We start from the raw sequence: 21,289 nt of genomic DNA, 5'->3' as shown, positions 1-21,289 counted from the left end.
TTTATGCTTTTTTTGTATATATTCAAAATATATATATTTTAGAATTGTATGTAAAATATAATAGTAAATAACTTTTTCGTTTCTATTGTGATGCCAAACAATTTTACACTTGGTTTAAACCTTCATATGCTATTGAGGCATTTCTTGAGCATCACCTAACCTCACAAACCTGCTAACGCTATTAAATTCGATTCAAGTCAGGTCACCTAAACGGCGAAAAAACTATAAAAAAGGAATTACAAAGTTGATTCTAACTTGTCATCTTCCAAATAACTTCAACAATTGAGATTTTTTACCTTCATGCTTGGTATAGCGGTCACTAAGAGCCTATATTGCTAGAGAGAAACACATCTTGTTGAGGCCAAACAGCTTACTGACAACAAAAATTGCTTTCTAATGACTTTATTTTATGTGTATGTGGCTCTTTAATTTCCATTTATGTAGTCTTTTAATTTATTTTGATTGACTTCGAAACATTTTACAAATTTATTTAGTATGTAGGAAGGCTTCTCTATGCTATCGAACAGAAATAACTTTGCAAAAGCAAATATTACCATAACGAAAATTTAGATTTTTTAATATTTTCTATTATTACGACTACTACAGAAATTATTATTATTATTATTTTTTTTTGTTTAATTTTTTTATTTTATTTTATTTTTTTTTTATTTTTTATTGTATGAATGCATTTTAGTTTTATAAGCTCCAAAAAATTGAGTATTGCTTAAGTCCTTTAGACAACTTTAAATTTAAAAAAAAAATTAAAATTTTAAAAACAATCAGTTAAGCTACGCAAGCAATCAAATATATCTTCAAATTAAAATCATTTAACCAAATATCTGTATATAAAAGTTACTCATACGCTTTGACCAATTATGGTACACCGTGACGGATGAGTAATAAAAAGCATACATCATTGCGTATTTATAGAAAACTGAAACATGCAACAAAAAACGTTTTATTTCTGCTTTAGATGTTAATTAAAGCAATACTATTTTTTTCAGAATATTTTTTAAAAAGGAGAGCGCACTGAAATTAAATTATTTTACTGCAGAAGCCATTTGGGCAACATACCTCGATTATATTTCATATTATTATTATATGGATTATTTATCTTCTGATTCTGCATTATCATTTTGAATAGTTAAAAAGTGCTTGACGTTAACTTAGGTTGCACCGAAGCTATAATACCCTTCACAAATGAAAAAATTTCCTTACAAGCACTTGATTTTAATCAGTCATGTCATTTAATCAGTATATGCAATAGTTACTTGATCTGAACACTTTAATCGCAGATTGCATCATTGTCTCGGACAATAGCCCATGCCAATTTTGGTGCAGTTATCGCTTCAAATTAAAAAGTTTTCCATACAAACACTTTATCCCGATCGTTCAGATTTTATGCCAGCTATATGCTACAATTGCCCGATATCGGCGTCATCTATCGGATATATTTGTAGCTCGACCTCAATATCCCACAGGATAAATATGTGATCTAAATAATGTATGCAAAATTAGCTATACAGAGAGCTTTTAGAAATATGACGACCTCAGCGCCATCTAACGGGTAGATATTTTATATTTTAATTCAGGCGATAAAGGTGTGATCCATATAAACATAGATTCGATCACATTTCAAATTCGTTTTACGAAACTATTTAAATTTCAACGTCATCTAGAGGTTAAAAATATAAGCCAAAGTTCCCCTGGCGCACAGAATATATGAAAAATGTCAAAAATCTGATGTGAAGTTTGTTGTTGTTGTAGTTTTACCTTATGTATACTTTATATGTATGTATATATTATATTCAGGGTTGCAAATAAAGCCTTAAAAATTTGTAATTCCAAATACCAGATGGAATATTAAAAATTTTTTCCAGCATATAAATAAGAATTAAAGAGGATTTTTTATAATTAAAATTTTTTCGCGTTCATTAAAATAAAAAATAATATTTTAAATTTTAATTACTTTCTAATAGTTTTATTAATTAATTTTTTTATAATTAACACTTTTTCGCGTTCATTAAAATAAAAAATAATATTTTAAATTTTTAGTAATTTGCTTAATTAAAATTTTTTTATAATTAAGATTTTTTCGCGTTCATTCAAATTAAAAATAACATTTTAAATTTCTAATGAATTTTTGATAATTTTTTTAATTAATTTTGTTTTTTATATACATATGTACAATCAACATTTTTTAAATTTTAATTAATTTTTAATAATTTTTTAAATTAATTTTTTTTTTATAATTAACACTTTTTGCGTTCATTTAAATCAAAAATAATATTTTAAATTTTTAATAATTTTTTTAATTAAAATTTTTTTGTAATTAAGATTTTTTCGCGTTCATTCAAATTAAAACTAACATTTTAAATTTCTAATTAATTTTTGATAATTTCTTTAATTAATTTTGTTTTTTATATACAATTAACATTTCTTAAATTTTAATTAATTTTTAATAGTTTTTTTAAATGATTTTTTTATAATTAACACTTTTTCGCGTTCATTTAAATCAAAAATAATATTTCAAATTTTTAATTAATATTTAATAATTTTCTTAATTAAAATTTTTTATAATTCACATTTTTTCGCGTTCATTCAAATCAAAACTAATATTTTCAATTTTTTTTAAAAAAAAATTTAAAATTTTTAGTTATTTTTTTTATTTTTCTTTATAATTAAAATTTTTTAGCATCAAATCAAAAATAATATTTAAAATTTTTAATAATTTTTTTAATTAAAATTTTTCCTTATAATTAAAATTTTTTAGCAAATTTTAAATTCTTAATTAATTTTTAATATTTTTTTAAATTAAAAAAAATATTTTAAATTTTTAATTAGTTTTTATTATTTTTTTTTTTAAATTCGCAAACCTGTTTATATTATGAGTCGAATAACGAAAGAAAAAGTTAAATAGTTAATGAGTGTGCAGCTATTTAAGTACTTAATATATTTCCTATGATTGACATACACCGAAAGAGCCGCCATCGTAAGAAATTTGGTTTTTCCACACAAAAACAAAAATTCCACCAAAAGCAAAAACAGCAGCAAAGCAAATTAAAAGCATTTCGTGCTTATAAAAACATTTCACAATAGTGAGATTTCATTTATATGTGCATACAACTGCTGCTATATATGTATGTACATACATATGTGCGAATATACCGAAATAATAATGAAAGCTTATTTTATAAACAACACTTGAAGTATCATTGTGCTGATTAACCAGCAGATTTATATTATAACTGAATAAATAGGTTATATGCGATTAATTTTTGGGTTTTTTTGCGATTTTTTTTGCTATTGCAATTTTTCAAGAGATGCCACATGTAGGGAAACACAGATGTGCTATTAAAATGAAGCGAAACCTGCTGCTTGACTTAAAAGGAAATTAAAAGGAAAAATGTGAGCAAAAAATATTTAATAATAAAAAAAAACAAAAAAAAAAATTAAAAATGAAAAAAGAAATAAATTAAAAATAAACAAAAGCGAATTACAAATTAAGCACGAGTTTATAATTGCAAAAATTAAAAATAAAAAATTAATAAACAAAGCCAACACAGTGAAAGTGCAATGAGTGATGAACGGTTCAATCAATGGAAAATTTCTAATAAGCAAAAATAAGCGAAATTTCAACACACACACACACACACACATAGGCAGCAGTTCGGTTCGTTGTAGCAATATATATAATTTTTAATATTACCGTTAATCACTGAAATATGAAAATCATAAATTACAAAATCTAAAAAAGAAAATAATAAAAAAAAAATCTCAACAATAACGAACATCTATGCATTTGTAAAACAACTAATCCGACTTGAAATCCGCTTGAAATACGCAAGGATAATTGAAGGATAACACTGTTGCTGTACGGTTTCGTTGTAAATTAGCACACGCTGCTCACCTTCGGTCTTCAACCGACAGTGCTCGGTGCGTAAACACACAGTTTTTAGCATACAGGCGGTTATCAGCAGGCCTAAGCACCAACAGCAACCTTCACATCAACCTCAACCTCAACGGCAGGCTCATCAGCAAGCTCATCGTTCTTTGTCTGCTTGAGTTGTTGTTTAGCGCTTGAATGCCGCGGCGGCTGTGTATCTCGTGTGAATCGCTTTTGTTTTCCACATATTTACATATAAATAAGTAGCGCGCTACAACAACAACAACAAAATGCTATTTTACTTACTTGCCGCGATTCGGTGTGAATTTTGAGTGAAACAAGTGAGCCAAACAACTACAACAACAATTACAATAATAAACAGCTAAGGCGTAACAATTGAAATTGCGTATTAACTGCGTTGAGTGGGGATTAGAAAAAGGTGAGAGCGTAGACTAATCTTGATTCATATATATTATGTATGTATATTTAGTGATATTCATTCGAAAAAATCAATATATCTTGATACTTTTGTTATCGCTAAGCAGTTATATTCTTTTTAAATTTTTGAACTGTGAAAATTTGTTAGAACCACTTAACTGGTTACATGGGTTTTCTCGGGTAAAATAGTCTTTTTTCAAAAATTTTCTAATAAAAAAAAATTTAAATTCTGAAATTTTTGTAAAAAAAATTTTAAACTCGGCCATTAGGACGCCATTTCCAGTGACCCCTCGGCAAAATATGCACCCGCGTAGGCAGGATAACTTCTTACAAGATTATCTAAAGTGAAAAAGTACGTGTTTTAGTTAAAAACTTAACTTAGAACTTGGACGAAGGAACAAAAAAACGAGAAAATTGGATTTTTTGCAGACATTAAAAAAGAAAATTTCAGTCAAAATTTCATAATTTTTTTTTTCAATTAGTTGTAATCGAAAAAAATACATCGTTTAAGTCTTCAAGAATTGTAACTCAAAAACTTGTGTAAAATTTCATTAAGATCGGAATATTAAGATCGGTTTAGTAGTTCTCGAGAAATCTTGCCTACTGACTTCAAAAACACAATTTCGAGAAAAATCGAGCGCACAAGTCCTCAAGGCAATATCTCCGAAACTATTACTCGGATCAACTTGAAAATTGAGGACAATATTCTAGAGGTGTTGTAGAATTGAATAAAACAATAAAAAAATTGTTGTTTTTTTTTAACGCGAATTAGGCTATGGAAGCAATTAAAAATATCTCGGTGGAACTAAAACATGAAATTAAAACCATTTTACAAAATATCTAAATACATATGTGTATACAAATGTATATAAAAGTTACTCACCAGCCATGGCCAATTGCGGTACACTGGGACGTATGAGTAATAATATATATCGTGATGGGTTACTGTAATCAGAATCTGTATTACTAAAAAAAAAAGATATATCTTATTGCGCACAGGAACAGCCTAGGCCTCTTCTATTTATTAATATGCAATATGTATATGTCGGAATAAAGTTGTCTTCTGAAGCCATTGTTATAGCGCAGCGAGTTTCGGCTGCACACTATCAAGTTCTATACGCAACTGATTCTGCGTCGTTTTCTTCTGTTTGTGCTTACCACCGAACCACACTCGACGACAGCGCCACGCTGTCGCCCCGCTAAAACGGTATTTCTTGAAGTGACAACATGCAGGCAATCAACCACAGTACAATCAACGGCTGATGCAATTATGAGGAACTTAGTCTTCTAGGGAAATTCCCAAAACCGTATACACATACACTCACACACGCATAACAATATCCACACACTATTAGGGTGCGCCGACATATACTTTTTATTACTCATACGTCACGGTGTACCACAATTGGTCATGGCGTATGAGCAACTTTTAGCTTAACCTAACCTAGCTGACAAGTATAAAAATTTGGCCTTATCATGACTAGAGAAGTCGCCAGGAAAATGTCTCATTTCCGAGCCTAAGCTTAGTCTCTTGGCACTCTTGTGTACTTGCAACGAACTCAGGATATTTTTATTTATCATGACTTATTAAATTACTTAATTACGTGGAAATAAGATTTTTCAGGTATATCCAACTAATTATTTAAAGCCACAATAGAGACGTTCCCGCGCTGAACCTCTGAAGACCGAACTCTTGGTCTAATTCCTTTTCCTCTCCTTTTTCTTTCTTACTAAGAACGAGGAGAGGGTGACGGTCAAAAGTCCTCAGAGCAAGAGAAGACACTTTTTAAACTTCATAATAAAATAAAACAAGCCCCGAGAAATGTTTTTTAGTCTAGTCTCCACTAAAAGTACCAATTACCAAAAGAGACCTGAATTTCGATTTAGTCTTCGGTAAGGAAAAAGTTGTCTTTTTGAATATGCTTGTTGATATTATTAACAGTTCTGGTTTTATTGAAGTTGAACCTGCGTAGATAGTAAAGTCTCAAAATGAATTCCGTCACAAATAAAAAAAAACTTTGAAACTACTGGCACTTTTTTAGACTCATATTTCACGGCAGCCAAAATTGGAACTCGGAATTGGCGGCCAGCTACTAATTGTTGTAGATCTACAACTGCGGTTTATAAATTTCATATACTTGTCTGTTAAAATATTATATTATAATGGAATATGCATAAAATCAACAAATAAAGGGGGTTTTTTTGGACATGTAGTTTTGAAAAAAAAACTAAACTGCTTGTTATTTAATATTATAGTCTAAAATTTTGTTTCATTATAAAGACAGGGATTTGTCATTATGTTTTGAAAATGATTTCGGGCAAGTGACCACCGCGGCTTGCTCGATTCCAGCCGAGAGGCCACATTTTTTACCTATTTTTGCAGCAATTGAGACCATTATGTCAGCAATGCCATGCCGCTCCGAATATTCTCTTCCAAGGCGTGAGTCGTCTTGGGCTTATCTGCGTATCCTAGCGACTTAATATAATCACACAAAAAGCGGTGTGTATCCAGCGGTGTTATCTCGCACGACCTTGGAGGCCGCGCAACAGGCACTTTTTTGTTGGAACTAATACGACCTGTATTCGCCAATTCAGGCCCGAAAGTCATTAATCATGGCTCTATAGAGGTTCCCATTGACTGCAATATTTTGGGCGTCCGCACTTTTCCAGATATTTGAATGAATGATTCCCTCTACCCATATATCCTACCATACTATGTTTTTTGGAGGATGTAACTGCCATAAAGATGCGCATAGTTCCAATGAATATACACTGAGAAGTCAGATGAGACTTCTTCGATACTCTGTTCCACAGCAGCAATAGCGTCTTCGCGAAAACCGATTCATGATTGCGTGAATTACCCACACTGTTGGGCGATTATGGCGACCGAACTGAACTATTATTTTTGCAATAAATTTACACATCATGAAAGCCTCTTCTTTGTGAAAGCCTCATTATGAAATGGCAAATCGAATTGATGATAAATCAATGTCAAAAAGATCAACACCGAAAAAAGTAATTCCTTATCGAAAAACGCACCCCAACTCCGATAAAACTTATTGAACAACAGACGTCTAAAAAAACATCGCACCACAATCCCCACAGTTTTATAACAGATTGCCCAACAGCAGTCATTAATTATTCACACATTAATATGTAAAGCATTAAAAATTAAAAATGCTCAAACATCCCACGTTAATTTGTCAATATAGACATATAACTCGATGAGCATGAGGAAAAAAATGCAACAAATTAAATAATATTCCATAATTGACATTTAAAATCACAAACAGATGGTGAGATTTTTGACTAACAAGAAGCAGCAGCATTATGAATAATTCGCACAAACAACAGCAATAAAAAATATAATTATAAATATTAAATGTAAAGTGTTTAAATAATATATGAGTGTTTGCAATCAACGGTGCTTGATGTTTGTGGGAGTGTGCGTCCACTACTACTACTACATACTACTTCTGTTTACCATTGGAGCAGCGCACAGGTTGCGTGTAACCGCATTGCAATGGAAATAAAAGTTTTATTGACTTTGCTGGCATATACATACCTGATATATATGCATATACACGTTTTATATAATATTAAAGATATATACATATATATGTTTGGGAGTGTATGCAAATTTAAATATGTATAATTTTAATATTTGTGTGATTGTCACATTTTATTCACAGAGAAATGTAAAAATTTTAACAGTTTTATAAGTAGTATGAATACCTATTTTGATTTTTTTGAATTCCAGAGCGCTTTTTTTTAACTTTAGCCGCTTGAAGGCTTTGGGTACACTGGTCAGCCAAAAGTTGAATAAAATCTTCGGCTTTTCTTGAAAAATAGATATCTTATATAGATTTTGTTAAAAAGTGGTGAAATTGCGGGGTTTATAAGTTTTGAAACTTTACAGGTATAAGCCCGTTAGAACTCCATTATCTAATGCAACAACAATATAAAAAATATATGTAAGCAATACCTATTTTATGGTTGTGCAGGGGAATTACTTTGAGGGTGGCAACATAAATGTTGAAGAATAAATTAATAATTTTAAAATTATGACTAAAGTCTTACTATTTTTTGCCCACAGCAGTATAAACTGTTATAAGTCATTAATTGCAATGGAAATAATATCATAAACATAGAAAGTGTTTATATTCTGGTGTAAACAACGCAGCCCTTTTATATGATTTCAAATTTTCAAGATTAAATAATAAATATTAAAATAATGTCTTATTAGAGGGCACACAAATATTATTTTCAAAAAGAAAACACAAACTTTAAATTTTGAATGACAATATTTTAACTGAAAACGTTTATCTACGACTGGCAAAAAGCATGACTAAGCAGAGTGAACTTCGTTTTTCGGACTTGGATTCGATTCCAACAGGTCAATTGAAAAGTCCCCAACCTACCATAGTAAAACACAGTTTTTTTTTTGGCAAAATTCGGTTTTTTTATTCAACATAGTTCCCTTCAAGACTGATATATTGATTTTAGCGACTATCCAACTTTACGATACCATTTTTGTAGTACGATTTGCCCTTAGCTTCAAAATATGCCTCAGTTTCGGTAATCACTATTTCATTCGACGAAAATTTCTTCTCGGTGAGCATTCTTTTTGAGATCCGAGAACTGGAAATAGTCGCAGGGGACCAGATTTGAAGGATACGCTCGATACGGAAGTAATCCGACGCCCAATTCATTGATTTTTGCCATCATTTTCACTGACTTGTAACACAGTGCATCTTCATGGTGAAACAGCACCTTCTTCAAATGCAGCCGTTTTTTTCTCGGTTTCGTTCTTATAACACTCGAATAACGCAATGTAATAGTCGCTGTTGATGGTCCAAAATACAGACGCTATAACCTTGCCAGTCGACTGTTACATTTTCTCACTTCTAGTCCACTCGGATGATTACCGTTTGGACTTCGAAGTGAAATGATGGTTTATCCATTGTCACATATCCGAAAGATGAACATCTTCAAACGCCGTTCCGAATCATCAACTCATCGTTGTTTTTGGTCGAAGGTGAGCTGGCGCGGCATCCAATTCGCACGGAGTTTTCTCATACGCAAATATTCGTAAGTGATATGAGGTAAACGTTGAGTAGATATCTTTAGACTGCCTGCTATCTCGAACAACTTAACATCTAAAATTATTGTGTGGATTTTTTATTGATTTTTGGGATTCTTATGATGTTTTCGTCGGTAACAAGCTCTTTTTACACCACATTCACTATTTGGCGCTCATTTCATTTTTTACCAATTATTGATTGATTTTCCCGCGGCAGTGTCCGGTAACTAGTCACCAAGCCAAGCGTTTGCTAAAACTTACCTTCCCTTCAAAATTTTATAACACGGGAAATTTCTTTTATCACTTTTACAATAAAAAAAAGTTGTTTCATTCAAAATGTATAATTCACAAACTAATGATACCACAAGTGTTAAATTTACACACGCGCTTTTTGAAGGTTAGGGCTAACTAAAAGTAATATGGATATAATTTTAGCGGCGCCATCTATGTGTCAGGCCGGCGACTTTTCAATTGAGCCAAATGCAAGTCTGATTGCAATAAAAGTTTACAGTAATTAAGGTAATTAACTTATTTAAAATGTAACAAGTAATAGACATGTGATAAAAAAATTGTGATTACCACAACATGACCGCAATAATAATAGTGGGAACCATAAGTTATTTGCGTTTATAATTAGCCATATTTTAATTGCGGTTTGAATGAATCGAAATTGATTTGAAAGCGAAAAGCACATTGAAGAGTGATGAAAAAATTTAGTGTGCGTATTAATAAGCATACATACAAACATAGCAGCACTACCACAAACCTGCACACATAGGCAAAATGTATTTCTATGAGCAAAGTGAATTCTAATTGAACAAATGAACACAGATTTAATTGAAGAAACTATTTTAAATATATACATGACGTCTACACTCAGCCAACCAAATTGCCAATGAGTGAATAATTAAGAGTACGAGAATTTTTTATTTCAGTTTGCCTAACAGGTATAAAAGCAGCTACAAAGTTGGAAATTAAGATAAAGAAGAAAATAATGAAATTTTGAAACAGTATTTTAGGAAATCGCTTCTTATTATAGTATTTCGAAAATGAGCTTAAGGCGTTACATGCTTTTCCTCGAACATAAATAGCCTATTTTCAATTATTTTTTCTTGATAAAAACAACCGTTAGGCAAACAAAATCATTATGCAGCATATTCCCAGACTATAAATATATTTTGCTGTTTTAGAAAAGAAATTGAAAATAAATTAGACAAAAAAAATTGAATAAAATAAAACAAAGCTAATTAGACCAAATGCGCTAATAAACATCCATTTATAAATATTTGAACTTTAAAACGTGTTTTTTGCTTACTCGCCACTATTTTTACTGAAATTTATTTTCTTCGCCATATGTGCAATTCCAATAAGAAAAAATATTTTGTTTTTTTTTTTTTTTTTCAATTTCTACAACCTTTTCCAGCCGGCAACTGGCTGTATGCTTTAAAATTCCTCCAACTCAGCAAGGTAAAGTAAACAAAGCGCATATTAGGGTGAACCAAAATAAAGCAAAATGTCGAATCTATGGGTTAAAAACAACTTATAAATTAAGAAAAAAATATTCGTGCTATAGACAAGTTTGAGCTTAAGGCGGAATTCTAGTTTAGATATAAAAATAATCGATTTTTTTATATTTTCAAAGATTAACTATTCAAGAATATGCCTATAAGAGGATTTTAATTTTTGTTCATTATAGACTTGTCTGTGTCTGTAACCATCTTTCAATCCAAATTTCAATGTTAAAAAAAAAAAATCGAAACAATCATAAAAAGTGGTATAAAAATGTTTTTTTTTCCAGGCAGTCACCACTTCGTAAACATTTTTTTCCAATTCTTCCGTAAAACCAGACATTGCGACATTATGCCAGCGGTTTTAACATATTTTTTTTTGTTTGATTTCAATTGCTAGAAGGCTTGAAATCATGGGTATGGTGGCGTCTAAATGTTTTGAGACCTCTTACTTCATCAGCTACTAATTTTTCAAATGTTTACCTTTTTTATTTTTTAATTTTTTCTGCATTCTTTTAATATGAATTTAAAATTATAATTATACTAATAAAAAAATAAATAGTAAAAATATTAATTGCTATACTTTAATTAAAAAAAAAAACAGTTAAAAAATTACCTCAAACTCATATCTCTAGTCTAGAATACCCCTTAGGGGGTTCCATGGGGTTATGGGTGTCAAAAAGCTTATATTTTTTATAGTCTTATTGAATTCTACAAAACCTCAGTAATATTATCCTAAATTTTCAAGTTGAGCCGATTAATAGTTTTGGAGATACAGTCTTGAGAACTTTTGCGTTCGAGGTTAGCCGCCTTTAAAGGCTTTTTTCACGAAACTTTGTTTTTGAAGTCAGTTGGCAAGATTTCTCGATCTTAAAAAAATTTTACACGGATACAATCCTTAAAGGCTTGGACGAAGGATTTTTTTTCGATTACAACTATTTAAAAAAAAAGTCGCGAAATTTTCACCGAAGTTTTTAAAATTTTTTTTATAAAAATGTCTGCAAAAAATCCAAATTTTCAGTTTTTTTCCTTCGTTCAAGTTCTAGGTTAAGATTTAAAATAAAGCACGTATTTTTTTTACTTTAGATGATTCTGTAAGGGCGCATCTTTTTGCCGAGGGGTCACCGGAAAAGGCGTCGAAATGGCCGAGTTTCAAATATTTTTTTCCAAAAATTTCAGAGTTTCTTTGTTAATAGTATAAGTGCGTAACAATAAAAAATTTTAATAGATTTTTTAATTTTTTATATAAGAATTTTTTTTTTTAAAAATGCTGTTTTTTACCTGAGGAAACCTATGTAACCACTTAAATGACTTTCTTTACTACTTTTCAAAAATTAACTGAAATTCATTCTTCTAAACCAGAATATCCCCTTAACGCCAAAAGGTGTACGAGAGGTGCTAAAAATTTCCCATTTAAATAATAAGTAAAAAACTATATTTTCATTAAAAATACTATAACATTTGAGCAGTTTAGAATACAATATTTTACATCGCAATTTTTATACCCTGAACAGGGTATATTAAGTTTGTCACGAAGTTTGTAACACCCAGAAGGAAGCGTCGGAGACCCTATAAAGTATATATATAAATGATCAGAATGTTGAGCTGAGTCGATTTAGCCATGTCCGTCTGTCTGTCTGTTTGTCCGTCTGTATATATGCGAACTAGTCCCTCAGTTTTTAAGATATCGTTTTGAAATTTTGTAAACGTCATTTTCTCTTCAAGAAACTGCTCATTTGTCGGAATCGCCGATATCGGACCACTATAACATATAGCTGTCATACAAACTGAACGATCGGAATCAAGGGCATATATTGTAAACTTCGCATTTGACGTTTTATCTTCACGAAATTTGACACTGACTAAAAATTCTTCAAATCGGATTATTATAGCATATAGCTTCCACACACTGGACAGAAAGTTATTAAAAGAAATGCACCTGTGAAGGGTATATAGCTTCGGTGCAGTCGAAGTTAACGTTTTTTCTTGTTTTTTTATAGAAATTTTCCTAAAAAACTACTTGAGGATTTTTGCTTTAATTCTAAAAATCGTACCTTAAAAAGCTTTCAAAAGAGAAATGAAATCGAAATATGCAGTTTTAGTGTTATTTAATTAAAATTTGTCGCAATTTAATATAAAAAAGATTATTTTATAAACCAGATTTATTTAAAAAAATGCTTATACTTTTGTTGCTTTGCGCAATTTTCCGGCTCATTATTTAAAAAGTTCGGTGATAACTCCAGTACCTCAAAAATTCTAACGATCTTTTTGTGACAAAATCACTGATATTTTTTTGATTTCCGGGGGTATATTTTTTCTTTTAGAAAAGTTTATGCTCGGCAAGTATACGCGTAGTAAAATTGTTTATCCTAAACGGAAGTTATAGTGGTTTTAAGGGGTTTAATATAGTTGATAGGTATCATATCGGTCCGGTGAACATTTTCGAAGTTACACACAAATTTGAAAAGGCGTTTCAGTGTGCTTGGAAGTGCATGCCAAACTTTAAACGCGTTTTTCTCAAAATGGTGTTTTCAAATTCGATGACCAACATTACTCGAAAACGGCTAAGCCGATTAATCTCAAATCGAAGATTTGTTCTCACCGATTAATATTTTTTTATAAACAATCTAAGGCCGAAATTTGGTCGAAAATCGATTTTTTTGAGAAACCGTCATTTTGTCAAACAATTTTATTTTACTGATTAATTACTAGATCTAACATTACTTTAACGAAATCTGTTCGGTTTTTTAATTTCAGAGATTTAGTGTTCACCGCAAAACGTCTCTTTTTAGAGGTGCGCCCAGAGATCAGCTATAGTTCCTTTCCAAATAAATATTTGTAATAATACTAAGTCTTAAAATACAGATAAAAGATACCGTTATATGTGTAAAAAATTTTGTATCAATAAATTTAAAAGGTTTCTTAGAAAAAGTTCTGAAAAATTCGCTGTATATAACCACTAACGAAAACGAGTTTTCAGCGACAGCTTTGACAATGAAGCTAGAAATCCTGCTTAAGTAGGATATTGTTTCCTGCATATAGGTTCAATTTAACACTTAAATTTTACAAGAATTTTTGGCTCACCCTAGCCTATATATCATATAATTTAAATTATTTTCATTGAACATTTTTGCTTTTACTATACGAGGGTACTAAATTTATAGACACGTTTCACTTACCTCATAACGCTTGGCTGCTGCGTCCGGAACGAAACAATGGCGTCATTTAGTAGGCTCATTTATATATTTACATATATATATATATATATGTACACAAGCAGCTTTCTGAAATTTGCAAACAAAAATTTTAAATATTTTCACTTGAAAGTTTTTTTTGGAACTAAATCATAATTTTGTTTAACGTTTAATTTATTACAAATAAAATGAGAAATTTTGCATTATTTTCTCAGGAAATACTTCTAGAAGATTTGTAGTCCAAGCAAAGTGCATTAGACCATAAATTCATAAACACTTAGAGACAAAAACGCACACATACAACTAAAGCGACAGCTAGTATATACATTTTATGGGTCTAGTAAATTTATAATATTGGAAGGCTGTCTGCGGTTATTGCCACACATTTCGAGAAAAAATACCGTTAAAGCATGGTAGCCTATATAATGGCTGGCTGGCAATTGCTTGTTATTTAAAGTTATTTAAATATATTTTATTGCCTCCCATTTATTTGCATTTAAAATTCCTTGCAATATTTGAAAAATCCCACTTTATTAAAATATGAAGTAAAATGCATTTCGTATATTTCACTTATGAGCTCTGGAAAATATTAGGTAATTTATTGACACTAAACTGCGACATTTGAAATGCGTAATAAATAATTTGTGTAGACATTTTCAAGTAAGCATGCTAGTTCAATTTAAAATATGTGGAAAATAATTATTTTCATTTAATAAAATAGTTTTGAAATGAAAAATGTAGAAATGAATAAGCTCTCTCATGAAAGCTTGCACGTATTAGGCAAAATATAAGCGCATTAGCCGCTTAGTTGCATTTCGAAAAATGCAGAATTTTTATTTAAATTAAACAGTGAATCAATTTTCTCGTACTGGAATTAAGTTCTCAATCAGAAAATGCCAAAATAAAGCTACAATAAATCAATTTCGTGAATTTTGTGCATGACTTCAATTATGGATACACTTATCTACGAAATCTAAATATTACAGAACCAATAAGGCTTAATGAAAAGTGAAGGGATGAGAGTTTACAAATATGAAGATTTCTGCATAGGAATTCTGAAAGCATGGATCGATTAAGTCGTCTGTAATAATTAAAGGCCTGGCGATTATTTCGAAAGACTGAAAGTTATTAAGTTAACTAGAATATCAAGAACCTTGATATCGTTTATAGAAGGCGTTGGGTGAGGTATGGACAGATTTTATGCATGGGAACCTAATGCTAACATGTTAAGAAAAGCTCTGCTACCACATTTCACTTAGATGACTTCCATAACTACCGATATATTCGTGATACAATACGTGAGTCAGTCAAGCCAACGAATAACAATTTGGTAGCTTAATGTTATTATAAAGAAGCTATTGGGTAGTAGTGAGGACTCACACCAAAAGTTGTGCTTTAGATTTATGAAACCGTTGTTAGGCCAATACTGTTCTATGGTGTGTTTGTCTTGTGGAAGGCACTCAGTGAAGCCACACTCCTAAACAGCTATAACGTATTCAACAACCAGTTCTATTGTTGTTGTTGTAGCGGCAGAAAATACTCCTGAAGTAATTTCGAGGAATCGTGTCGAGTTGACAGCCCTTGGCCGGATAGAAGTCCGGATCCGTTCCGGTTACTTAGATCCGTCTGTCATGGGAACGATGGCACTTAATGCCACACTACTTGTAGCACACGTGAATATAGCCGGCAAATACTTTGCTACAAATGATGCTATCAGACTCCGGGAAGCCGGACATATGAAGAGTCCGGAAAGGGACATTCCGAAATCCTCTCCCCTTTTTATTGTATTGCTGATAATTTGGACCACTGCGCCGGGGAGCCTAGTTCACGCTGCATTTCCTCCGCGCATATACCTCCGAGGGTATGTGGGTAGGGTGGAGTCGCTGGAAAGAAAGAGTAGTGAGCTGTTTTATGAATGGATGGAAGCTCAAGGCGAAGGTTGAGTGGGAGTCTTCTGTCGAAAGCTCTGATAGGGTTCACATGGCCGCTATGATAGATTGTCTAACTGAACACTGCCTCATTGGCACTCAAGCTGTGAGGCTACAGATTTTGCAGGACGCAGATTATCAAAGTTACAAGGAGAAAGATGAGGTGGAGATAACCAGAGGCTTTCCCTTTCACTGTACAGTTTTCGCCAGACTTAGGTTGAAGCATCTTGATTGCCATACTTTCTACGAACCCGGCAAATTGGCTGGCGTAGTTATTAGTCGGTTCAATAAATTTGTGTCTGGCTCTAGGCGCCTTTTTTAGAAGCGTTGATATTTTTGCTGCATACTTAAGAGTTCTGGGCATCACAACGGACAGGCGTTTTTAGCTGTCCAAGTGAGACCGGCGTCGTGATCTCGCGAAAAATCAGGTTCTAAACCTAACCTAACATAAGCTCATACCATTTTGAATCAAAGAAAGTGAAAAAATCCAAGATTTTTCACATATACACCGGCAAATCTTGAAAGGCAAAGAAAATATGTGGACAAATTCTTTCATTACGTTTTATATACTCGTATACATATAGTATGCTAGGGTACCCGTCCACGCTTTACTGTGGCTGACACATAGATAATATTGCTACTATGATCTATATGATTTCTATTAATTAGATCATAACTATTAGTCAATAAGATATAGCATTTTTGTGAAGCAACTTGTGTTAGTTTACAAAAAATATGGTTCATAAAACATTTCGTGTGTTAATAAAGCATTGCTTTTAGGAAGAAAATACTGTTGAATTTGGCTCTGCCCCAGAGAAATCCGCTGTTGAAAAGAGTTTTGCTTAGTTGGAAAGAGGCGAAATAAGCACCGAGCACAATGAAGGCAGTGGACGCCCCTGTGCAAAGTGGGTGCCTCACAAGTTGATAATCTAACAAAAACAACAAATTGCTGATTGTGAGGAGTCTTTGAGTGCTCTTTAATCGTAATAAAACCGAATTTTTGCGTCGGTGTGTGACAATAGAAACATGGCTTCATCATTTTACACTGGAGTCCAATCGACAGCCATTCTAGTGGACTGTACATGATGAACCGGTTCTCAAGCGTGGAAAGACGAAAAAGTCGGCGAGCAAGGTTATGACCTAAGTCCAAGTAATTAAGATATTTAATTGAATAAGGATTAACGCTGCATTGGTTAAAAACGTTTCGAACTTTGGCCATTATTTGTCGTAAATAGAGAATGACAAAAAATTTTATTGTGGGGCATCCATAAGAGATGGTCGTATATGTACCATCGCGGAGTTTTTTTGTAGACAATACTTAGTACATTATTTTGATAAACCCCGTAGGGTTCAGCCTGCGTTTGCAATGTAAGCGGAGAAAAATATAATTATTTACAACACATTAGAAACCTTAAAAATAAAAGTACTTCTCCACTATTTAATTGATGTTATTATACATATAAACCTTCTCTTCAATCACTCTATCTATTAAAAAAAACGCATCAAAATCCGTTGGATAGTTTTAAAGATTTAACGGGCTAAACCAGTGTGATACTTTAAAAAAAAATTTTTTTTTTGCTTTTCGATAGTTTATATATTCTAAAATATCCTGTGAAATCGGCAAGGTCGTATCTTGAATAGTTTTTGAATGGCAGCGTTATAAACAGCGACCGCTCAGAGGTGCAAACATATATAAGTGAAACTTTAAACGCGTTTTTCTCGAAACGAGATTTTTCCCGAATGCTGACATCATAACTCAACGTGATCGATCGACTTCAAATTAAAACTCGGTATAGTTGAATACATTTGCTATACAATGGACTACGATCTTTTTGATTGGTTGAAAATTGTCAATTTGGCATTAAAAAAACGACCATTTTTTTTTTCGTAAAAAAAAACGAATTTTTTTCAAAACTACGCCATTTTCTTAATTTTTGATATTTTTTAAAGATCGTAGTTCATTGTATAGAAAATATATTTAAGTTTATTAAACATTTTGAATTTTTTTGTTTCAGCTACTCATTCGACCGGAATCATGCCAGCGCACTTTTTTTTCGGCACTTCCGCAGACAGCACATAACTCGTTATTTTTCAATATTTTTGTAAAAAAAAAAATTAATATAGGTTAAAATATACTTTATTACGTCCACAGAACGTCGAAACATTCAATCTAGTACTTTCTTTTAAAAAAATTCTACTAAATCGCCTAATTCTTCATGCGTCACACTGGTATAGCCCCTTAAGTATGCATAGGGACATAGGAACAGAAGAACGACTTTGTTTTACATTATGTAGTAATATATGTCTGGAGCTGGAGTGTTTTCAGAGCGACATGACCTAGCAAGCGTAGCCAATGCCTTTTAATTCGCTGAATTATGTCAATTGCTTAAATTAATTAACTAAAAAATTATTGAAGATATTTTACGAAGAGCGGAATATATACATATGTAGTATATCTAACAGTTCGTGAGATTTATTCATTATACTCACTTTTTGGGTGAAGGAGTAAGACCCTAATATCGAGTTATCGTTTCTAAAATATAAAGCCAAGGGCCCTCAGTATTCTGATACGCATATTTAACTCTATATCTACCGCGATTACTTTAAAGTGTTGCCAGCTGCTGTAAAAATTACAGACAAAAAACTTTTACAATGATCTGCAAGGGTACAACTACTGATACTGAATAATTCTCTGCAGAAATATACTATATTCATAATAGTTTTATAAACCTTAAAAAGTGCTCAACTGCAACTCTTTATACAGTAAATATACTCTTGCTACGATAGCCAACATATCTATTTAGTTTAGTGGTTAAAAGTTCTTTTAAATTTCGCTATTATTTCGCCAGAGTTTGCTTGAACCATTGTGTAAGTACATCTTAATCCCTTCAGAGTGCGCATACCACATATACAATGCGTGGATACATACATACTTGTACATGTATATGTAAATATGCGTGTCAGTAATATAAGCAGAAGCATGTCAGTTTTGCGAAAAACGTATTTTGTATTTCAACTTTTCCAAATTTATTAATATCATATAGTGTATGTAGAATTAGTATAGAATTAGGTTTTAATATGCCAATACAATAATATGAAATTTTCGATAAAATGTATTTTAAAGAATCCAGTAATTTAGCCCCGATTTTACAGTTTGGCTTTGACTGGGCAAAGGACCGAGAAGAGAAAGTCAGTTTATATAAAATAAGGTCGTTTAAAAAACGATACCTTCTTGCGGAATAAATATATATGTACTTGTGAGAATCCATCTCCACCCAATCCAACCAAATTGGGGTCAACTGATCAGAGTAAGAGACTTGGTTGAAGATAATAACAATAAAGATCAATTAAAGAAGATTTTTTTTTTCTTAATACACTTGAGATCATATTTGGCCCGATACAATTTCGATTCGAATTCGAAAACAAAAAAAAAGTACAGGAAGCGATGTTATCACTATTAACAGCGCTACATGGACGGCACGCATGAGACAAGTTTTCAATTACTTCACCACCACTGAATGCTTTGTGCCACTGAAATACTTGTGTTCATGATAGGGTTACCTACCTACTTTTTCTGTGACCGCACAGTTCAGACTAGACGACGAAGAAAAATGTAGCTCAATTTGAAATTCGTATGACAATCGGGCAGATAATTCAAAAAAATTCAGCTTCCTATTTCAACCGGCGGAGCGCTTAATGTCATCCTACATATAGTGCGCGTAGACATCGTAGGAAAGTGAATGGCTGCGAAAGTGGCTATCAGACTCAGAGAATCTGGGTTCTTAAGAGAACACTTATCTGAGCACTCGCATACCCTCACACTCTTTGACTTCATACCGGATCACTTAGGTCAGGGAGTCGCCAAACCGAACTGTTGTGGCTCCTTCTCTGCCCATATACCGAAGAGAAAATTGTAGGTATGAAGAAGCTGTTGGAGGAGAGAGGCAGTGGGAAGTTTAGTGCAGAGATTTACTGTCAGGAGCTCTCTTTGCTACAGCTTCAGACTTCCTGACTATAGCAGTGTCCTCCGAGCCGAGGGTGCAGCCATTATCGTAGCAGTAGATCTGCTGCTTCCGAGTGCAGCCTCCTTCAGAGACCAATCACTCAGTTAGCAAAGCGGCGATACTAGCCTTCAACTCATTTACAGTGCGTTCAGGGTAGGTCGAGGAATGCCTAACCTCACTGTCAATAGCATCGAGTGGCTTTGTGATAAGACTGGCCGGGCCATAGTGGAATTGCAGAAAATTATGAAACCTAGAACCGCTATCGGTAGAATGGGAGCGGGTCGGTGCTTCGGTATACCCTTCTGTTACAATACGAGATAGCTGCGCTCGCGGAAGCTCGGTCGGCCTTGGGCCAAGCATCGGTATATATGCTGTCGAAAAAGCTTTTTGGTACTAGATGGATAGCCCTCAGTAAGTCTAGCCTCTCCCTAGTTATGAGGCTTTTACCACGTCAATAGGGCGTTCATGCTGTAAGGTTTGAAATCTTATCAAAAGCCATTTGCAGAAGCATGTACTGTCCTGCGTTTGGGTGGTCAAGACTTAAACACTTGGGAGCGTACATCTTCAGACATCCCACCGAGCTAGCAGGAGTAGAAATTAAAGGCCTATGCAAATTTATATTGGCTATAAAGTGTTTTGCTTATTTATAAGTTTGAACACAGGAGTTTTTATTTTCAATGGCATCCCAAAGGACTATCAATCATCTAACCTAACATAACAGTCTGAATTTTCAACTGAAAAAGTACATAGTGTGTTCTATAATGTATTCTCGTGATGTCTGTATCGTATATGACGCCAGGGCAAGACTTTTACTCTCAAGTTTCCAATGCAGAAAGGCTTAAGCCTAATGTTATAAACCTCTCGGATGCAGCCTGAACTAACTTTTGAGAAATCGAAAATAATGTTTAAAATACTATTTTCAGTTCAATTCAGCACTGAAAAGTTCACTATAAAACACTTTTCTTTGGACACTTCTTTTATTCATTGTCAGGGACATTGAAACTGAAATTAGTCTTTGAGAAGACTTTGGTTTAGTTCCACAAATATTTGAAATATAATTAATATATAAATGTCTTAAAGCTGCTGAGAGCTTATTTACAACCTGATTTCTTATTTCTCTATAGCTTCATTTTTTCCAAGCTCTTTAATGTAGCGCCAGTTTCATAATATATACAGACAAGTCTAGCTACATATATAGTTAGGCTTATGATACGTATACTCTATTTAGCACTAAAGTGTGCTGCACTT

General features: G+C 32.4%; 2 protein-coding genes across 4 annotated transcripts in view; one reads left to right on the top strand and one right to left on the bottom strand.

Annotated features, from left to right (window-relative positions):
• Positions 1–21,289, top strand: part of LOC126754145 (mucin-5AC) — a 198,298-nt gene that overhangs the window by 3,765 nt on the left and 173,244 nt on the right. For all 3 annotated transcript variants that reach the window (XM_050466075.1, XM_050466076.1, XM_050466074.1), the window contains exon 2: positions 3,322–4,325. The gene's annotated coding sequence lies outside the window, so the exon portion shown is untranslated. The remainder of the gene's footprint in view (positions 1–3,321; positions 4,326–21,289) is intronic.
• The window catches only part of LOC126754146 (thioredoxin-like protein 4A), a 183,190-nt gene continuing 175,996 nt past the window's right edge, over positions 14,096–21,289 (bottom strand). Inside the window, exon 6 of the mRNA XM_050466077.1 lies at positions 14,096–14,199. The gene's annotated coding sequence lies outside the window, so the exon portion shown is untranslated. The remainder of the gene's footprint in view (positions 14,200–21,289) is intronic.

The sequence above is a fragment of the Bactrocera neohumeralis genome, chromosome 3, assembly GCF_024586455.1.
Source record: "Bactrocera neohumeralis isolate Rockhampton chromosome 3, APGP_CSIRO_Bneo_wtdbg2-racon-allhic-juicebox.fasta_v2, whole genome shotgun sequence".
NCBI lineage: Eukaryota > Metazoa > Arthropoda > Insecta > Diptera > Tephritidae > Bactrocera > Bactrocera neohumeralis.
Note: the sequence above shows the minus strand (reverse complement) of the source record. Positions and strands in the feature narration are given on the sequence as shown.